Source organism: Nuphar pumila, chromosome 3 (assembly GCF_984573655.1).
Source record: "Nuphar pumila chromosome 3, dmNupPumi1.hap1.1, whole genome shotgun sequence".
NCBI lineage: Eukaryota > Viridiplantae > Streptophyta > Magnoliopsida > Nymphaeales > Nymphaeaceae > Nuphar > Nuphar pumila.
Genome location: NC_143251.1, coordinates 9,397,600 through 9,421,007, shown reverse-complemented (window position 1 = coordinate 9,421,007; position 23,408 = coordinate 9,397,600). Strand labels below are relative to the sequence as shown.

General features: G+C 36.1%; 1 pseudogene; it reads right to left on the bottom strand.

Annotated features, from left to right (window-relative positions):
* Positions 1-15,934: 15,934 nt before the first annotated feature.
* On the bottom strand, positions 15,935-16,742 carry LOC149841879 (uncharacterized; annotated as a pseudogene).
* Positions 16,743-23,408: the final 6,666 nt, after the last annotated feature.

Genomic DNA, 23,408 nt, shown 5'->3' with positions numbered 1-23,408 from the left:
TACCACATATATATATATATATATATATATATATATATATATATATATATATATATATATATATATATAAATTAGTTGCATTGTGTGCTGCCAGCATAGTGACAAATATCGCGAGTTATATGAAAATCCTGCGATAATATCGCGAGAAATTGCCTGAAAGTTTCTTGCGAGATTTTCAAAATATTGCGCAATTTGTGAAAAAAACATAAATACCATGATTTTAAACGCGATATGTATGTCTTAAACAGTTATTTATCATGAAAAAACTGTGTTTTATTTTTAAATAATTTTTATTAATATTTTCTTATAAAAAAATAATTTTAGATTTTTTAATTTATTTTTTTCTTTCCAAGATTTTACCAAAAAAATGTGAGATTTGTGAAAAAATTTCGATTTTTTGCAAGTTTTTGAAAAACGAGATTTTACCCATAAAAACGTTTGTTAGGGGCTAGGCTCGGATGGCTCATGCAAGCTGAGCCAAGCTCAGCTCGTACGGGCCCAACCCAAACAAACTGAGCCCGAGCTGGCTTGCCTAAATAAAAAAATTTATTTTTTATCAAAGAGTTCATAGTTAGAATAGAACCCTCAACTTGTTGGATGCAAGTGTGTACCCAACCACCCAACTTGTCTATATAAACTATCTAAATGAGCCTATACGAGCCAAGCCAAAACGAACACCCTGTGCTCATACTCAGACTCGGCTATATATAACGATCGAGCTCATGCTCAGCTCGCCATTCAAACGAACCGAACAGAAACAAACTTGGGATGAGCTGAACCGAGCTGAGACATGAGTTGCTCGGTTCGGTTACCAGCCCTATACATGGGTAGCTTGGATTTAAGTCCATATTGGGTTGGGTATATTACATGGAATATATACCTGGATCAGGTTTTTTAACAGTTCGTGCTAATACAGATTGAGTTTGTAATGATCTGGTTCTCAGTCAGGTTGGATGTTAACCGGGTGGGGCTGTGTTTGCGTCGTGTCCTTCTTGATTCACATACAATGATACAAGCCACTTTAATAAAATAGTTTGTTTGAATCAGTTCATATAGAAACTGCAAAGAACTATGTGGTGTTAAGTGCAAAAACGGGTTGGAGTTGTGTGGGTTGGGTTTTGTAGTGATGGACCCAATAACCGAGTCTAGCTTTGTAAATTCAACCAGACCAACTGATTCGCAAAATCAGGTCCAGTTGGGTCTAGAGAGGTCACTTTGGGCTCTGCATTTGGCCTATGGTTGGAGTTATGTGGGTTGGGTTTTAAGTAACGGGCCCCAACAACCAAGTCTAGCTTTGTAAATTCAACCAGACCAATAGATCCATAAAACCAAGTCCAGTTGGGTCTAGGAGGTCACTTTAGGTTATTCATTCTGCCTAATCGACATGCTTACTACCGTATCAAGCAGAGGGTGGAGAATTTCATGCATTCATGAGGTCAGATTAGGCCCTAGATGTGCAAACGGACTGGATATGGGCCGGATTGTGCTTGAACCTGAATCCAAACAACGATCCAACGTACAATTATATGACTTTGATCTGAATCCAAAAATAATCCAAGTAAGCAAATCCAAATCTGATTTTAATACACATTCAGATCTTATTTTTAGGATTTATATCCGGAAATAAGGTGTCAACCCCAAATTGGAGCTATGACTATTGAGTGAAGCTGATCCATTTGCGCCCCTATTAGGCCCCATCTGTTTACTAGATGGCCCAAACAGTTCGTCCCAACATCGGTGGGCCTAGATCGAGCTGGACTGGCCCAGGGTCCATTCACAATTGCTTGTTTGGTTGCATCTCAAATAGGGGCACAAAAGTTTTTGTCCTTTTTGTTGCTGGTAGAGCGTCATGGTAGATCCGAATTTTGAACCGTAGATCCTGATCTGAACTATATCTGACGTAGTAAAACTCAGATTTTAATTTTATTTGGTAACAGTAGATCTTGAAAAAAAAAGGTTGGGAATACGGATGGAAAACAAGCCGAGTCGTTCATGTTCGGCTCATGAAGAGCTGTTCAAACTCGTAAAGTAGGCTCAGCAAGCTGAATATATACAATAGGTACTCGGCTCAGAAATAGTTTTTAGATGTATTTTACATGAATTATTTTGTAATCATATTTCTTCCAGATAAAATACAATGTATTTTTGTATAAACGAGCTGGCTCTAACTCGGGTTGATTATAAGCTCAAACTCGGCTTGGCTCACCACAAGAATGAGCCAAACTTGAACAATTCAAGCTTGACTCGTAAAGCTGGTTTACCAGCCCTAATTGGAAACAAGTGCTAATGCATTGGATTCGATCCTGATTCAAATACATATCCAACAAAACATTCTGAAAGCAGATCCAGAAAGGTTCAAACATATAAGTTATATCGGATCCAAATGCACATTCAGTTTCATTTTGAGATTCATATCCAAATATCCTACCAAATCTGACCTACTTTCACAGTTTCTCCCCTTGACTATCCGGCACTGTAAGTGGCGAAGACCCGAAATGGAGGCTCCTTATTTTGGTGGGGGCACTGGGCCCATATTTATGCAATAAAGACAGCTAAATAAATACTGATACTGTGATACATGCTTCATCAAGACTAGTGTCAACAGGTAGGACCTTCATCGGACATGGATCTGATTCTGAGGTACGGTACTGGACCTGGGACATGTTCAGACGGGAGCTATCATAGGAAAAACCACACCTGAGTCCTATGAGCATTACATATCATACCCAGTCGGAGCCCAGTAAAATAATATTTTTTTTTAATTTTTTACATTGAAAACTACAAATCTTAGTTGGAACTTAAGTTGGACACAGGTCTGGTATGAGATTTCATAAACCACATCTAGCTCCATACATATTTTATATATTATTAAGCTTTAAAAAAATAACCTTTTTAAAAAACAAGCCAGTTTGTGATCAGCTCGTAAAGCTCGGCTCGTGACGAGCTCACAAGATGAACGTGAGCAGAGGTGCAGCCTTAACGAGCCAAACACAAGTTCTTTTCGCTCGGCTCGTTAATTTACCAGCCCTAACTGGAACACACATCCAAATAAAAAAAATATTTTACAAACTAAAAAAAAAATTAACTTGTTTGGGACAAAAACATGCTCCTCACGGCTGGTTATAAGCACTCCAAAGTAGGGGTGTCAACGGGTCTGGTTTACCCGGACCTGAACTAGACCAAACCCTATAGGGTCCGGGTATGGTGACAATTAAGAAGACCTGATTAAGACCTGGGTCCAGACCCGAAGGTCCGATTAATACATGAACCTGGGTATAGTTCATGAAATTTTATACTAGACCCGAACCCAACCCGAGTTCTGATTAAGACCTGCAATTTTTTAATGTAAAAACGATAAAAAATTTTATTATTTTACCAGGTATGGTCCGGGTCTGGTTCATGTAGTTCTTATCGGATCCAGGTATGGTTTCTTTTATAGTAGACCTGGGTACAGACCCAATGCCATACCCAAAAATCTGGTCCAAGTCTGGTTTCACCTGGGTCCGAACCAAACCCGACCCGCTGACACCCCTGCACCAAAGGCACACAAGCTCGAAAGCAATCAGCAGCCAATATTCATGGCTACTGTATATCCATCCCAATATGGATCTATTTCTGAGCAACGTACTCTGATCTGGATCAGTTTCAGAATCACTTTGTGTTTATGAATTCAGAATGAACCCTGCCCATTCTCCGAGTGGTCCCCCCAAGTGATTCACTCAGCCAATCACATGATAGCATTTTGAGTGGAGCCTGTATTCCGCTGTTGTGGGGCCCATGAAATGCTGTCATGGGTTTGGCTGAGAGCACCTAAGCTATCACTTAGCAGATCCCCTCTACTTGTTGTACACATCTCATGAGGGTCGGATCTACATTGGACACTACGTAATCTGAGTCCGAGTAGCTGGACATGGGCATACAAATAAAGGCCATAATTATTCATGACAAGTACGGATCAAACTAAATACCAATGTTGTCAGTATCGTATCGGCCCTAACCGATTTGGCCACCGATTCATCTGTATCGACGATACTATTACTCAAGTGAATCGCTTCTTTATCGGCCAAAAAATAGTAAAAAAATATTTCATGGCAATCATAATCTGACACTTGTTAAAATCATTAAAATAATATTTAAAAACTTATTTTATAGTATTTTTTTACATTTATTAAAAAATAGCCTATTCAGGGGGTGAAGCTTATCGATTTTCTGCCGATACGATGCGTGTTGGCCGATACAGGTAGATACGCACAAACTGATAACATTGCTAAACACCATTAGGAAGGATTTGAGATGTGATTTTTGGCCGATACATAGTAGTTCTGTTTCACTCATCCCCTCTGTCAACCCCCATCTTCATGCCCCTTCTAAATATTATGATGCAGGTTATTTTGATCAAATTTGACCTCATAGATGGATTCAGTATGGTCTATTAAATAAGAATTGACCCTTGGATCATATTTTTCAATCAAAAAAATATGATTTTTTAAATCACAAAATTTTGTGTTTTCTCAACTGATAGTTATTGAATTGTCAAAAAATCTTGCACACAAGTTGGATTTGGGATATTTAAATATAGATCTTCATTAAATGATTGGTGTAGAATTAGATCACACATATGGAGCCCCGATTTGATCAGACCAACTTGCAGCAATGAAAACCCAATGAGGGTATGAAGATGAGGATGACTTTGGGGATGAGGGAAACCGAGTTGGATACCCAGCACAACTCAACCTCAAAATGCATTGCAAGCATAAATGCACATTTTTATAATTTCTAACATGAATGTCATGAATCTTACTCTTGAGTCTTCTGGAAAAAATATCAGCACATATAAGATAAAATCTTCCTACACTATATATAAAGTCACAATGAATTAATCAACAAAAAATTCAAGCTTAATTTAGGGCAACCAATCATAAGTTCCATCTTGCTTTCATAATTTTTTGGTTTTTTTTTTAACCTTGGTCCCTGCCTAATGGCAGTCCACAAGGTCTCCACCCCCTCTCCGTTTCAAAATCCTGCCCACTATCCCCCCACACAGGTTTTTATTTTAACCTTCGTCCCTGCCTAATAGGAAAACCGCGAACAAGAAACAATCGAAGAAAACAAAATACAGAGTTATGTAAAAAAACCTCTCTTTAAATCTGAGAAAAAGTAAAAAATCACGACGGCCTAGAGAAAAAATGTTATTGCTCTTTTACGACAGATACAAGAGAGAAAAAAAATAATTTATACAAAGCAAGGGCGACAACCCTAAACCTAAACAAGTCGGGTCTGATTTATAAGAAACCAGGCCTCAAACATAAGCCCCAAAAACATTTTCTTTCGGGAGGTGCTATCCCCCTAAGACCCCCCCGACCCCTGCCCATTGAATGCCCAACGAGACCTGCATCGGGGGGCCCCCCGAACCCCCCTTACTGCAAAGGCAAAAACTCTGAATTAAGCTCCACAACTCATCACTGCCTTCATTTCTTTCTTCCCATATTCGCCACCAACTTCATTTGGAAGTCGCTGCCTTGTTCTCCATTGATAGAGACTGTTAGTGTTTACTGAGCATTAGAGATTAGCTCAAAGACCCATCCAATGAATCGTTCACTGAACCCCATGGACTCCATGCATGATCAGAGGAAGGGCCAACTTATTGAGTCAAAGTCTTTGTGGAAATATATTTTTAAAAATGAAAGCCGATGTGACACTTTTGTCCAGATAATCAACTACTTAGTTTAAAAGGAGCCCACAGTCATGAATGTTACGCTTGGACATTATATTGGTGAGCTCGCATTTCAATCTTAGGCCAAGGATTTTGTCAAGCAACTTGTAGGAGGGACCATAGTGACAAAAGTTAAAAACGGCAAAATCTCAGGAGTCAAAAACTCGGGAGATTTTGAAAATTTTCATAAATCTCATATTTTTTCGGCAAAATCTAGGCAATAAATAAATAAATAAATATTTTTTATAGAAAAATATAAATAAAACACATTTAAAAATAAAAATCTCATAATAAATAACTGTTAAAATGGTAAAATATTGCGATATTTATCACAGATTGAAAATCTCACGAGAAATTATCGTTTTAAACTACTTTTAGGCAATTTCTCAAGATATTATCGAAAGTTTTTTTTTTTTATAAATCTCTCGATATTTGTTACAGGGGGAGGGACATCGGCCTGATTCAGGGGACATCATCTGCGTTGTCGAAATGGGACCTATTGAGGTTCTTTAATAAGGAACAATTTGAGTGAGAAATTCTTAGCCTAACTCACAAAGCTCCTTTTTATAACCCCCAGAAGGATTTGAAAGAATGGGAAGAGAGTATTGTCTGTATTGATGGGAATTGGCCTGCAATCAATTCGATAAAAGGCTGATTTAGCCCTCAACTGATTTAAATATTTTAATAATTTAGTAATTTTTAAAATTGTTTTTTATATTAAAAAATAAAGATGACCGATTCGGCTCGATTCGGTTTGAGTCTGAATCGACAGATTCTCTAAATCAATTTGAAGGTCTGAAAACGATATTGACAACGTTGCTCTCTCTCTCTCTCTCTCTCTCTCTCTCCAAGAGACTATTTTTGTCAAGCTCCCTAAATGCCATTTCGTTTGAAACCAGTTTCACCACATTCTTTCTTTATCCCTCTTGTTTGCAGCCAATTTCATTTCCTTCTTTGTCCTTTTGCCTGTGAATGCATTATTTTAGGATAAACGATCGGAACCAAACAGAGGATGTTTGGCTCATTTTTTGTAACAGGCTGAGCCGAGCTTGAGCTCGTGAAAGGCAAGGCCTGAGCTAAACAAGACTAACACGAGCGAGCTCATTTACAAAAACTATAGTTTTTAAAAGTTGTAACAATAAAAATTAGACCTTAAACCTACAAAGCCAAGCTCAAACTAGCTCATTTGAGAAATAAAACTTGTATGCAATATGATTTGAATTACTTGCAGGCCAAATACTTCAATCTTTATTTTATAATATAAAATATATGTAAAACAAATTTATTATTAATATACAAGTCTCTCTCTCTCTCTCTCTCTCTCTATATATATATATATATATATATATATATGAGCTGAGACAAACATTGGTTGCATATGCTTGAGTTCGTTGAGCTTATTTCATGAGTTCGAACATGCACTTTACAAGTCGAACATGAACCAAGCCACGAGCAACTCATTTCGTTTCCCAGCTTTTTTTATATACATAAAGTGTGTGTTTGGAGCACTACAAGGATGAGGGTCAATAGCGGAGATTGTTCTCGCCGCTATTGCTCTATTTCTCTATTTCTCATCACTATTGGTCTACAACGGTGATATTTCTTGCTGATATGTCGCCAGCAAAAAATAACGTTTGTTGATCATGATATTTATAAGTTGCTGTTAAAAACCAACAAAGAATCTTGCTGGATTTAAGAATACTAATAGCGGCGGGGTAGTTTAGAAGGGTGATGTTGTTTTAATTGCAAAATACACTATAATGATGAGATCTTTAGCCAATTGTTATAGGCTACCTATAGGTTATAATATTCATTCTCGCCGTTATAGCTTATAATGGCCAGCATTAACTCGCCATTGTAAGCTATGTGATAGAAAAAATTACTCACCATTGTAGGCTGGCTACAACATGGAGACAAAGATTTCTTATATCATCGAAATAGAAATGTTGTTGTTATAGTCTATAAATTCATAAATTTAAAACTCAAAATTATCAAATATGTTATGCTCAACATGCATCATATTTAAGTTGTCTCTCAGCTTAATAATAAAAAAAAATATTTTTTTTCGTCCAATTTAATTGAGCAAGCACAATGGCTTTTATTGAAACAAGCTTCAACCTCTCAATTATTTGGTATGATGTAATACTTGCCTAGGCTAATCCATATTTAAAGCATTTTATATGATCAACAGGTCAATTTATTCAACATTTCCATGCTCTAAACAAACAAATTACTAGTAAGAAGTTGGGAGCAGCTCTACTTTGTAAAGGAATAGAGTAGCTAATTAGATTCATCAACAAAAAAAAGACCATGTCAAAGTTCAGACATACTGTCTACGGTCTAGTTTTTAGAAGATTTTGATCATCATTGTCATGAGTTGAATATTTCCTTCAACAGGGGTTAGTCTTGTTAAAGAATCTGAAAAAGAGGTGAGCTAATTACTTTCTTTAGGATTCGAAGTAGGCATGTTTTTTAATAATAAATTTATTGCATCTATTCTTCTCTAGGGAATAAGGACAGTAGGCATTACACCTAAGTTATGCATGTTTATGTAGGGCAGTGATTGGGCCAAATCTACGTGGTTGTGCTTCTAGTTAGAGCTTGTGGTAGGCCTTAATTGGGCCTGGTTTGTATTGCATTCTTTAGTTTGTACCATTACAAATGACCTATTCAGGTGTAGTGGGTCCTTAAACATCTTGCATTTCGTGGTACACTAGCCATGGTCAGAATGTAGGGCGTTTGTTTCACCCTATTTCATATGGCTTTTTCGTATGAAATGGGAGCTCTTTCTCACGGATACTGAAACAGACGCCACTTGGTAGGGATGGATCGGGTTAAAGCCAGATCATGCCAGTCTCAAATCTGAATCCGAATCAGATCATATGAGGAAAGGTTGAATCTGGATCCAAACTACAGGTGATAACACTGGATCCAGTAAAAAATGTAAAAAAGGCAAGCTATTTACAGGTAAAAGTACAAATGGGTCAAATTCTAATCCAAATCCATATTAGATCCGACTTAAAATATTGAACTGCATCTGATCCGAGTCTTAAAACAATCTGATTAACATATCTGAAACAGTGAAACCGAACAAAATGCACATTCAGATCTAACTTTAAGGATCCAAAACCGGAAATAACATGTCTGACTCGGATCAGATATATCCGACCGTATCCGACCCGTTTTGCACGCGTAAGCCTATCTTTTCTGTGGGCCCCACCCGACCCCTCCCGCTGGGGAAAGGCTTTCGTGCGAAAGCGGTCCCAGCGGGGCTGCGTGAAACCAACTTCCGGAGCCTTAAGTGGGAGGGCGTCGGTGAGGATTTGCAGAATCTCCGACGCTCTCCGCTCTTTGGAATCTGGGGTACAAGAAGACATGGGAGCAGTGTTGTGAGAGGCGTACGCCTCAGAGGCGAAGCGCAACCTCTAAGTACCGAAGCACTGTAGTGAAGCGACTCGAAGCGCACGCTTCGCCTCGCTTCGAGGCCCGCTTCTATTCGAAGGCGTACGCATCATGTACAACCCACATATATAAAAGTAAAACACTGAAGAGGGGGGGGAGGGCGAGGGTTTCTTTTAAACCTTCATCCCCCCGTGCGTCGCATCCCCTCCTTTCCCTTTTCGTGCCTCCCCCAACCCTCTTTAAAAATCACAGAGGACAGGGAGGGCTTTCTCAGCCTGCACCTCCCTTCTCTCCTCTCCTCGTCTCTCGCTCCCAGCGTCAACAACTCCATCACCGACGACCTTGCGTCTGATCAACACTATTGTCGCCATTGCCGACGACCTTGCGTCTGATCAACACTGCTGCCGCCATCGCCGTCGACCTCTAAGGTACGCACCCTCTCTACCTCTGTCTACTTCTTCTCCTTCTCCCCCCTTTCTTCTATTTCGTCGGGAGGCCGGCACGTTTCCTTTCACTAAGCAAAAAGCTTGCAGGTTTTTGTTCAATATTTAAGTTTTGTCTATCTATCCCATAGCCTATAGGCATTGTTTTCTCTACGAATCAGGTCATGAACATCCAGTGCCATAGCTTGGTTAGGGTTCTCATATATAAGTATTAGTTACTGTCAACCAGTGGTGGTAGTCAATTAGATATTGTCCAGGGGATGCTGGTTTTTGGTTTTGCAGTTTGACTACATTGGTCTGTGCTTGATAGGGTATTTCTTGTGTAAGATTTTTGACAAAAGGGTGTTTGTAACTGTCTTTCATCAGATCACTTGCAAGGGTGGAACCTTTGGAGACTTTGATTTCCTTTGCTGGTAGAAATTGTAGTGGAGATAGGGCAATAATCAACTGATGATGTAAAATGCAGTTCTAGGTTATGATCCAACTGGTACAGTGCAATGCCTTATACCAGCTAAATGTACTACATTAAGCAGGGGAATCATCCTTATTGTGATGAGAGAAGACAAGTGTAAAATGTTTCCCATTGATAACTACCACAACATCCAAACTGGTCACTGGAACTAGAAAAAACAGAAACCAAAATTCGCTTCTGTAACAATTGTAACAATTGAAAAGGTGTTCGTCCACTATAGATTAGGTGTTTGTCAGATGTGCCTTTTAATTTTATTGACTGATGAATGAATGACGAAATCTTTGACATTTAGTGCATTGATGTATTTGTCTATTTCCATTTCTTTCTTTCTTGTGGTAGATGCTTCTCGTTGATGGCATATTTCCATGTTGGTTGAGCTTGAGTCCTTTTACTGGGTGCTTTGGCATTATATATGGTGTTTATAGAGTCATATCCTATCTCTTAGAGCAGCAAGCAGCAACATTACTTGCTTGTTAAAGTGTTGGGGCCGAATATTGTTCTATGATCATTGTTGTAACAAAACTCTTGGATGGAAAATGTACTGCCTTATATCAGAACATTTCCTTCCTCATATTTTATGATAATCATGGCATTAGTGAGAATGATACTCATTAAAATAGACCTTTCATTTATTGAAGGAACAATTGAAGACCAGGAAATGTAAGCATGCTTTTGGAGGATTTAATATTAAGTTGCTGATTCCAATACAGTTTGCTTATGGTCATCATTGGTCTTCTGAAGTCACTGGCAGACTGATGCACAATGAAGTGGAGGAAAACTAGTAGTGCCTTGTTTGATAAGTTGTTGCACCTTTAAACTGTAGATTCGATGCTGATTTTGAATAATGTAGAGTTGATGATAATCAAAAATTTCTTTTTGGGTATACCTACTTTTCAATCCATTGATGAAAGCAATTTGAAACTATGGTTCTTTATTTTCTCTTTTTTGTTCCATTCATAATTGTTGATGCTCTGTATTTTGTCGATTGATGGAACGTAATGATTAGCCTTAATTTTGTTTTTAACGCTATTAATTTTTTCTGAGATTCTGGGAAGCTATTATATTGCTGTTTTTATTTATTGTCCAAAAGAAACTGAGAAACCAAATTTTGTTTACAAGTTTTTCATTTTTTGATGCTTCAAAATTTACCGGATAGTATCTATCCATTTTCATGATCTGTTGGATATTTCAAAACTTAAACAGGCATTATCTATCCATTTTCATGGTTTGGTTTTGGACAATTATAGTTCCCAAGTCTTGCATTTCTTTTCTCTACATTTGCCTAAATTGGATGATAGAGATGCTTTTAAATATATGTTTTCTTGATTATGGATTATATTGTTTTAATAAAAATCTAATTTTGTGCAGGTGGTTGTTTATCTTAAAAAAAATGACAAGGACAGATCCAGCTTGGAAGCATTGTTTTGAAGAAGATTTGAATGATAAGGAAAAAAAGGAAATTTGGTATGTATGTATTGTAAGGTAGTTTATAAAGGTGGTGTAGCAAGAATAAAAGAGCATCTAGTTGGAAGTCACAAGGGTGCTAAACCATGTGATCGTGCACCAAATGAGGTGACACAATTTTTTGCAAAATACTTGCAAAAGAAGAATGAAGAAAAACAAAAAGAAAAAAATATATTACAAAGTGGTATGAATGAAAGCTTTACTCAAGGACTGATGAGTGGTGAACTTTCTTCTCCAACTACTAGTAGAGCTGGAAGTTCACAAACAAGAGGCCCTATGGTTCAATTTGTGAGTTCAGAAGCTCGTCAGACAACGATAAATAATGCATTTAAAAGAGAAGAAAGAAATGAAGTATGTTATGCTATTGGGCGATTCTTTTTTGCAAATGCGTTATCATTTAATTTGTGCAATAGTCGATATTTTGAATCCATGTGTGAAGCTATTGCTAATTATGGTCAAGGATTTAAGCCACCAAGTTATCATGAGATGAGAACTTGGATTTTAAAAGATGAAGTGGATAAAACTCAAATTATGTTGGAGGATTACAAAAAGACATGGGCAAGAACTGACTATACTATAATGACAGATGGTTGGACGGATGGTAAAAGTAAAAATTTGATTAATTTTCTTGTGAACAATCCTTCAGGTACAGTATTTTTGAAGTCTTGTGATATTAGTGGAATAAGAAAGACAACTGATAATTTGGTAAAGTTATTTAGTGAAGTTATTAAAGAAGTCAGAGAACACAATGTAGTACAAGTAGTTACAAATAATGCAGCAAATTACAAGGCTGCAGGTTTGAAGTTAAAAGATATTGAAGCTTTTCAACATATTTTTTGGACACCTTGTGCAGCGCATTGTATAGATTTGATACTTGAAACATTGGCAAGATACATTTGCATAAATGAGTATTGGAAAAAGCAAAGATTGTAACTACATTTATATATGGACATGCATGATTTTTAAATTTGATAAGAAAATATACAAATGATAAAGAGCTCTTACGGCCAACTATTACTCGTTTTGCAACTTCTTATCTTACTCTTCAAAGTATTGGTGTAAACAAAAATGCATTAAAGAATATGTTCTTATCTCCAGAATTTCAAGATAGTGAGTATTATATTAAAAATTCAAAGGCTAAAGAAGTAACATACATTGTCACTGAAGATAGAAATTTTTGGAAAGTAATTGTTTATATCATTAAAGTCACATTACCTTTAGTGAAAGTATTGAGAAGGGTTGATTCAGATGATTAACCAGTTATGGGATTTTTGTTTAATGATATGAGAAAGGCAAATGAAGAAATAACTCATAATGTAGGCAATGATAAGAGCAACTATATAGACATTTGGGATATTATTGACAAGAGGTGGGATAATCAAATGCATCACTGCTTACATTCTGCAGGGTATTTTCTAAACCCACACTTTCATTATGATGATGATTGTGTAAAAGCTAAAAAAATTAAAATTGGGTTTATGGAATGTTTAGAAAAGATAGTGCCCAATATAGAAGAACGTTGTGAGATTTTGATTCAGCTTGATACATATGAAAATGCAATTGGTTTGTTTGGTAGACCAGAGGCAATTGGCACAAGACAGAGAAAAAATCCAAGTATGTATTTTTCTTTATATTGTCTTAATTTCAATTCTAATTGATCTAATTTTTGTCTTACTAACATTCTTTTTTATTTTATTTTCTCAGCTGATTGGTGGAATACATTTGGTGATGAAACAAAAGAATTGAAAAACTTTGCAATGCGATTGTTGAATCTCACATGTAGTGCATCAGGATGTGAGCGTAATTGGAGCACTTTTTCTTTGGTAAACATAGATATTTTCATATTATTGATTGTTCATTGTTGCATAATATATTGCAAATTTGTAATTACATAAATTTTTAATTTATAGGTACATACAAAAAGGCGAAATCGCCTTGAGCAAGAAAAACTCAATGCTTTGGTGTTTATCATGTACAATATGAAGTTGAAAGAAAGAGATATAAGGAAGACAGTTGAGGATCCTTTGTGTCTTGAAAATATTGATTCTGATGATGAGTGGATTATAGAAAAAGAAGATCCAGTTTTGCCACAAGATGCATTAGAAGATTCTTGGTTGGATCCAGCTTTTAATTTGGATGATATAGATGTTACTCCTTTTGATACTTCACCAAGCTCAACTAAGAAACGTAAAAAGGATCCATTTTCAAACAAGATGCATGCTAATAAAGGTATGTCTTGTATTTTATAAATCTTATACTTTTTAAAATTTAATTATTAATTTTTGTTAATATTTTGGAATGAAGGTAAAAGAAAACAAGTAGAAGATTCAGAAAATGAGAGAGCGAATAATGAAGAAATTGAAGATGAAGAAGAAACTATCCTATATATGGATGATTCAAATGAAGATGAGCTATCTAGTTCTAGTGAAGACAATTTTGTTGAAAATATTTGATATTGTTTAAGGCTTATGACAATTTTGTTGAAAAATTTTGTGCATAAAAGGTATTTCTAGAACATATCAATTTGGAGATGCCCCACATGTATTCAATATGTTTTCATGAATGTAGATATAACTTGTTTTATCTTGCACTATGAGTCTAACTTAATCTTGATGATGGTGCTTTAATCTTGAAAATGGATAGGTTACACGACAATCATGGCCTTTAATTTTATACAAATTATGTTTCTCGTATCTTAATGATAATTTTCTAATGAGGATGGAGATACTCTCAAAGGTAGCTAGCACATCTTTCCTACATATGCTTGTGATCCCTAAGCTATTTATTCATAATCAACTATTTCTTCTCCATTTATGTTTCACAAAAATGTAAGTGTCTGCAGTCTTTGGTGGAAAATGAAATGTCAGCATTTTAGGCTATCTGAAATGTAAGTGTCTGCACTATTAAGATGAATTCTTAAATCCCTAGTTGGTATGTATGATGCATTCAGCTCGATCAGAGACGGATGAAAAATGTTTGGCAGAATGCCTGAAAGAGTTCTCGTACATGGAGCTTCATTATATCAGCAGGTCTATCCTGATGCTCTGTTAGCATTTGCAAACGTATATGATCAATTCAGACATCTTGGTAACCTTCTTTCTGCCTGCTCTCATCTTCGTAATTTGAGATTGGGTGAAAGCATTCATGATTATATTATTGTGAATGAGATTAGATTGGATGCTTACAAAGGTAAATAATGTGTTTCTTGTGTATCATGATTATATTATTGTGAAAACATATTGAATACATGTGGGGCCATCTCCAAATTGACATGTTCTAGAAATACCTTCTATGCACAATTTTTTTCAACAAAATTGTCATAAGCCTTAAACAATATCAAATATTTTCAACAAAATTGTCTTCACTAGGACTAGATAGCTCATCTTCATTTGAATCATCCATATATGGGATAGTTTCTTCTTCATCTTCAATTTCTTCATTATTCGCTCTCTCATTTTCTGAATCTTCTACTTGTTTTCTTTTACCTTCATTCCAAAATATTAACAAAAATTAATAATTAAATTTTAAAAAGTATAAGATTTATAAAATACAAGACATACCTTTATTAGCTTGCATCTTGTTTGAAGATGGATCTTTTTTACGTTTCTTAGTTGAGCTTGGTGAAGTATCAAAAGGAGTAATATCAATATCATCCAAATTAAAAGCTGGATCCAACCAAGAATCTTCTAATGCATCTTGTGGCAAAACTGGATCTTCTTTTTCTATAATCCACTCATCATCAGAATCAATATTTTCAAGACACAAAGGATCCTCAACTGTCTTCCTTCTTATATCTCTTTCTTTCAACTTCATGTTGTACATGATAAACACCAAAGCATTGAGTTTTTCTTGCTCAAGGCGATTTCACCTTTTTGTATGTACCTATAAATTAAAAATTTATATAATTACAAATTTGCAATATATTATGCAACAATGAACAATCAATAATATGAAAATATCTATGTTTACCAAAGAAAAAGTGCTCCAATTATGCTCACATCCTGATGCACTACATGTGAGATTCAACACTCGCATTGCAAAGTTTTTCATTTCTTTTGTTTCATCACCAAATGTATTCCACCAATCGGCTGAGAAAATAAAATAAAAAAGAATGTTAGTAAGATACAAATTAGATCAATTAGAATTGAAATTAAGACAATATAAAGAAAAATACATACGTGGATTTTTTCTCTGTCTTGTGCCAATTGCCTCTGGTCTACCAAACAAACCAATTGCATTTTCATATGTATCAAGCTGAATCAAAATCTCACAACGTTCTTCTATATTGGGCACTATCTTTTCTAAACATTCCATAAACCCAATTTTAATTTTGTTATCTTTTACACAATCATCATCATAATGAAAGTGTGGGTTTAGAAAATACCCTGCAGAATGTAAGCAGTGATGCATTTAATTATGCTACCTCTTGTCAATAATATCTCAAATGTCTATATAGTTGCTCTTATCATTGCCTACATTATGAACTATTTCTTCCTTTGCCTTTCTCATGTCATTAAACAAAAATCCCATAACTGGTTTATTATCTGAATCAACCCTTCTCAATACTTTCACTAAAGGTAATGTGACTTTAATGATATAAACAATTGCTTTCCAAAAATTTCTATCTTCAGTGACAATGTTACTTCTTTACCCTTTGGATTTTTAATATAATACTCACTATCTTGAAATTCTGGAGATAAGAACATATTCTTTAATGCATTTTTGTTTACACCAGTACTTTGAAGAGTAAGATAAGAAGTTGCAAAACGAGTAATAGCTGGCCGTAAGAGCTCTTTACCATTTGTATATTTTCTCATCAAATTTAAAATCCATGCATGTCCATATATAAATGTAGTTACAATCTTTGCTTTTTCCAATACTCGTTTATGCAAATGTATATTGCCTATGTCTTCAAGTATCAAATCTATACAATGCGTTGCATAAGGTGTCCAAAAAATATGTTGAGAAGCTTCAATATCTTTTAACTTCAAACCTGCAACCTTGTAATTTGCTGCATTATCTGTAACTACTTGTACTACATTGTGTTCTCCGACTTCTTTAATAACTTCACTAAATAACTTTACCAAATTATCAACTGTCTTTCTTATTCTACTAATATCACAAGACTTCAAAAATACTGTACCTGAAGGATTGTTCACAAGAAAATTAATCAAATTTCTACTTTTACCATCCGTCCAACCATCTGCCATTATAGTACAACCAGTTCTTGTCCATGTCTTTTTGTAATCCTCCAACATAATTTGAGTTTTATCCACTTCATCTTTTAAAATCCAAGTTCTCATCTCATGATAACTTGGTGGCTTAAATCCTCGACTATAATTAGCAATAGCTTCACACATGAATTCAAAATATCGACTATTGCACAAATTAAATGATAACGGATTTGCAAAAAAGAATCGCCCAACAACATAACATACTTTCTTTCTTTCTTCTCTTTTAAATGCATTATTTATCCTTGTCTGACGAGCTTCTGAACTCACAAATTGATCCATAGGGCCTCTTGTTTGTGAACTTCCAGCTCTACTAGTAGTTGGAGAAGAAAGTTCACCACTCATCAGTCCTTGAGTAAAGCTTTCATTCATACCACTTTGTAATATATTTTTTTCTTTTTGTTTTTCTTCATTCTTCTTTTGCAAGTATTTTGCAAAAAATTGTGTCACCTCATTTGGTGCACGATCACATGGTTTAGCACCCTTGTGACTTCCAACTAGATGCTCTTTTATTCTTGCTACACCACCTTTATAAACTACCTTACAATACATACATACCAAATTTCCTCTTTTTTCTTTATCATTCAAATCTTTTTCAAAACAATGCTTCCAACTTGCATCTGTCCTTATCATTTTTTTAAGATAAACAACCACCTGTACAAAATTAGATTTTTTTTAAAACAATACAATCCATAATCAAGACAACATATATTTAAAAGCATCTCTATCATCCAATTTAGGCAAATGTAGAGAAAAGAAATGCAAGACTTGGGAACTATAATTGTCCAAAACCAAACCATGAAAATGGATAGATAATGCCTGTTTAAGTTTTGAAATATCCAACAGATCATGAAAATGGATAGATACTATCCGGTAAATTTTGAAGCATCAAAAAATGAAAAACTTGTAAACAAAATTTGGTTTCTCAGTTTCTTTTGGACAATAAATAAAAACAACAATATAATAGCTTCCCAGAATCTCAGAAAAAATTAATAGCGTTAAAAACAAAATTAAGGCTAATCATTACGTTCCATCAATCGACAAAATACGGAGCATCACCAATTATGAATGAAACAAAAAAGAGAAAATAAAGAACCATAGTTGCAAATTGCTTTCATCAATGGATTGAAAAGTAGGTATACCCAAAAAGAAATTTCTGATTATCATCAACTCTACATTATTCAAAATCAGCATCGAATCTACAGTTTAAAGGTGCAACAACTTATCAAACAAGGCACTACTAGTTTTCCTCCACTTCATTGTGCATCAGTCTGCCGGTGACCTCAGAAGACCAATGATGACCATAAGCAAACTGTATTGGAATCAGCAACTTAATATTAAATCCTCCAAAAGCATGCTTACATTTCCTGGTCTTCAATTGTTCCTTCAATAAATGAAAGGTCTATTTTAATGAGTATCATTCTCACTAATGCCATGATTATCATAAAATATGAGGAAGGAAATGTTCTGATATAAGGCAGTACATTTTCCATCCAAGAGTTTTGTTACAACAATGATCATAGAACAATATTCGGCCCCAACACTTTAACAAGCAAGTAATGTTGCTGCTTGCTGCTCTAAGAGATAGGATATGACTCTATAAACACCATATATAATGCCAAAGCACCCAGTAAAAGGACTCAAGCTCAACCAACATGGAAATATGCCATCAACGAGAGGCATCTACCACAAGAAAGAAAGAAATGGAAATAGACAAACACATCAATGCACTAAATGTCAAAGATTTCGTTATTTATTCACCAGTCAATAAAATTAAAAGCCATATCTGACAAACACCTAATCTATAGTGGACGAACACCTTTTCAATTGTTACATAAGCGGGTTTTGGTTTCTGTTTTTTCTAGTTCCAGTGACTAGTTTGGATGTTGTGGTAGTTATCAATGGGAAACATTTTGCACTTGTCTTCTCTCATCACAATAAGGATGATTCCCCTGCTTAATGTAGTACATTTAGCTCGAATAAGGCATTGCACTGTACCAATTGAATCATAACCTAGATCTGCATTTTACATCATCAATTGATTATTGCCCTATCTGCACTACAATTTCTACCATCTGATGAAAGACGGTTACAAACACCCTTTTGTCAAAAATCTTACACAAGAAATACCCTATCAAGCACAGACCAATGTAGTCAAACTGCAAAACCAAGAACCAGCATCCCCTGGACAATATCTAATTGACTACCACCACTGGTTGACAGTAACTAATACTTATATATGAGAACCCTAACCAAGCTATGGCACTGGATGTTCATGACCTGATTCGTAGAGAAAACAATGCCTATAGGATATGGGATAGATAGACAAAACTTAAATATTGAACAAAAACCTGCAAGCTTTTTGCTTAGTGAAAGGAAACGTGCCGGCCTCCTGACGAAATAGAAGAAAGGGGGGAGAAGGAGAAGAAGTAGACAGAGGTAGAGAGGGTGTGTACCTTAGAGGTCGACGGCGATGGCGGCAACAGTGTTGATCAGACGCAAGGTCGTCAACAATGGTGACAATAGTGTTGATCAGACGCAAGGTCATCGGCAATGGCGACAATAGTGTTGATCAGACGCAAGGTCATCGGTGATGGCGTTGTCGACGCTGGGAGCGAGAGACTAGGAGAGGAGAGGAGGGAGGTGCAGGCTGAGAAAGCCCTCCCTGCCATGTGATTTTTAAAGAGGGTTGGGGGAGGTATAAAAAGGGAAAGGAGGGGATGCGCGCACGGGGGATAAAGGTTTAAAAGAAACACTCGCCCTCCCCCCTCTTTAGTGTTTTACTTTTATATATGTGGGTTGTACATGATGCATACGCCTTCAAATAGAAGCAGGCCTCGAAGTGAGGCGCACGCTTCACTCATGTGAAGCGTGCGCTTCGAGTCTGCAAACGCTTCACTACAGTGCTTCGGTACTTAGAGGTTGCGCTTCGCCTCTGAGGTGTACGCTTCTGGTACTGAGGCGTATGCCTCTCACAACACTGCTCCCATGATCAACATAAAGTAGTAGAATAACTACTGAAGACCCTGTACTTTTCACATACAAAGCAGTGTCAGTATAACATGAACGAAATTTCAAACTTGTCATTACATTACTGAATCTATCATGCCAAGCCTTTGTAGCTTGTTTCAAACCATATAATGCCTTTTTAAGTTTGAGAATTTTATTTTTACCAATACATACTTTTGGTGGAGGATCCATGTAAACCTCTTCATTTAATTCACTATTTAGGAATACATTCTTAACATCGAGTTGATAGATAAGTCATTTTTTAACTAACGCAACGGCGATAAGAGTCCTAACACTAGTCATCCTAGCTACGGGTGCAAAAGTTTCTTCATAGTCTATACCATATTCTTGAGCGTATCCTTTTGCTACTAATCACGCTTTATATTGTTCTAATGAACCATCACTTTTAGTTTTAATTTTAAAGACCCATCTACATCCAATCGATTTCTTTTTACAGTGGGTAATGAAATTATTTTCCAAGTTTTTGCCTTTTCAAGGGCACTAAGCTCTAGGTTCATGGCTTGAACCCATTGGGGAATGTTTTTGGCTTCATTATAATGTGAAGGTTCATGAAATGAGTGTAACGCAATTAGACACGTTCTATACCTTGGAGTTAGAGAATCATAGGAAACAAACCTATTAGGAGGATTGGAGATTCAACCGAATCTTCTTAAGGAGGTTTCTTCTAATTTGGACCCTTGAGAGTATTTTTCTAAGGCGCTCATTTGAGTTTGTTGACCACGCCTAACATAGGTTTGGATTGGTCTATCACTTTCATTTTCAACATTGTTAAGAGGAATATCCTCTAGGTTATTTAAAGACTCATTAGAGATTTCCTCTTCTTGAGGAGTCTCATCTTCTTGGGAGAGAAGATCAAATAAGAAAGCATATTCACTTTCGTCAATATCTTTAGTTTTCATAAAACCATTTTCATTTTCCAAAAAGGTTACATCCTTGAATACATAGAGTTTGTTATTTTTCAAGTCAAAACATCTAAAACTCTTTTGATTTTCTCCATATCCTAAGAAAACACATTCAATAGCTTTAGGAGATAATTTGTCTCTTTTATGTGTAAGGACAAAACATTTGCACCCGAAAATTCTTAATCTATTGAAATCAGGTGTTCTTTCAAATAGTTTTTCATATGGAGATGTATTTTGTAAGGATGAAGATATCATTCTATTTATTAAGTAAGTTGAGGTTAAGACGACTTCGGCCCAAAAACTCTTTGGAATTTCCTTGGAAATAAGGAGTGTTCTAGTGGTTTCGATGATGTGTCTATGCTTTCTTTCGGCTAAACCATTTTGTTGACGAGTCCTAGGACACAATCTTTGATGACAAATGCCATTTATTTCTAAATAACTTTGAAATTCATTTGATAGATATTCTCCACCAGAATCAGATCTAAGAGTAGAGATATTACTTGAAAATTGATTTTTGACTATCATATGAAATTTCTTGAAGAAGTCAAAGACTTCGGATTTTAAATTGAGAAAGTAAATCCACACATACCTAGTATAGTCATCGATGAAAGTAACGTAATAGGAGTATCCTCCCTTAGACATGACCGAAGAAGGACCCCAAACGTCCGAATGGACTAACTCAAATGGTCTTTTGGACACAAAAGTTCGATTTGGAAAAGGAGTGAATTTCATTTTGCCAAAAATACAACTCTTGCAAACAAAATGTTTCTCATTAAAAAATTTCTTTCCAAAAGGAAAGAAATACATTTTTGAGAAACTTGGATGTCCAAGTCTTTGATGCCAAATTTCAATATTTTTATCTTGGACATAGTTACAAAAAGAGTTAGTTGAAAGTTTCAAGTTGCTCATGTAATAGAGATCTCCCCTCCTATGGCCTTGCCCAATCTACTTCCCGGACCGGAGATCCTGTATAGAGCAATCCTTAGTTGAGAAGGAGATTTCACATCCATGATCACATATTTGAGCAACAGAGAGAAGATTTAAATTAAGTTGAGGTACCACTCTCACGTTTGACACAAAGAAATCTTTGGAAAAATTTAAAGTTCCAAAACTTTTTACTTGTAAAGATGTACCATCGGCAGTTGAAACATAGGAGTTTTTAGAGTTATTACACAAATCGGAAAGCTCATTTTCAAGAGGGGTCATATGAAAGGAAGCTCCAGAATCAAGGATCCAAGAAGACATACCTGGAGGAGAGGAAGAAGCTATTGCGGCACCTGAGGTTGATGGTATCTTGAGTAGAGTTTGTAGTGCTTCCGATAGTTGAGCAAGAGAAAACAACTCCTTCCCTTTGATAGTTTCCTCCTTCTTTTGAGTAGCTTCTTCAACGGAGGCAACCTTATTTTTAGGTGTTTTATTCAACTTAGGGCAATTAGGTCTTATATGACCCGATTCTTGGCAATAATGGCAAATGGCTTTTCTATAGTTGCCATTATAATTATTTTGCCTTCCAAAGTGTGGAGGCTTATAGGCTTTTACATGGTTGCCGGGTTTAGATACGGCCAAAACGTCATCTCCTCCTTTAATCATGCCAAGACGAGTTTCTTCTTGGCATATTTCGGCTATGGCATCTTCCAAGGGAAGAGGCTTAGATCTATGAAGAAGGGAAGATCTAACTTGTTCATATTCGGGCCTAAGCCCATGTAGAAATTAGAAAAAGTGTTCTTTTTCTATTTGTTCTCTTCTTAGTTCCACATCCACACTAGAAACCCACTTTGGTTCTAGTAAAGATAGCTCATCCCACAAGGGTCCAAGAGTGCTAAAGTAATCCCTTACACTCATCTCTCCTTGCTTGATGGTTCAGATTTTTTCTTGGAGGAAGAATTGACGAGCAAGGTCTTTTTGAGTAAACATATCTTTCATAAAGAACCATGCTTCATTAGCCATCCGAAATTTAGCAATGTTGGCGCAAATTTTGAGCTCTACATTGTTCATGAACCAAGCAAGAATCTTCACATGCTTACTTTCCCAATCTTCCACTTTAGATTGGTGATCTTCAATGGCCTTCATGCGGGCATTTCCTTCAAGAGCTTTTTCTTGATCACCATCCATCTTGGTGAGTTGGAGGTGGGTTCCGGAATGGTGCCCATAACGTATCCCCAAAGTTTTTTACCTTTGAGGTTGTTCTTCATGGCGGCGACCCACATCATGTACTTGGAGCCATTAAGCTTGAAGGAAAAATCAATCTTTTGTTTCCCTTCCATTTAATCTCTCACAAGAAGACAAACAAAGAGAGATACAAAAAAAAAACAATATATAACAACTCAACTAGCTATATTAAGAATCAAGAGCATACACAAGGCTCTGATACCATGTAATGAGATATGCGGGAAAACAAAGAGTGCGATAAGCACTTACAACATCCACCAATGGACAAACAAAAGGGATAACACCCAAATCCACAAAGAGACAACACAACATAAAAATATAAATGTCTCTTATTGAAAAGAGAGAGAGCTCTCAAGAGTGAAGAATACAAGAGGGGGGCACCCCTATATATACAAAAAGAAAGGGAGAGAGGGGTGGCCTTATGGCCTAAAAAGAAGAGCCACAAAGGGGCTCCCCATGGAGTCGTTGGGAGCCCCCAACGGTCACAAATGTGACCGTTGGGGGCCCCATCGACTCAATGGTGGGGCCCCTTATGTGGGTAAAAAGCAAAAATAATAAAAAAAGAAAAAAATGTGCAAAATA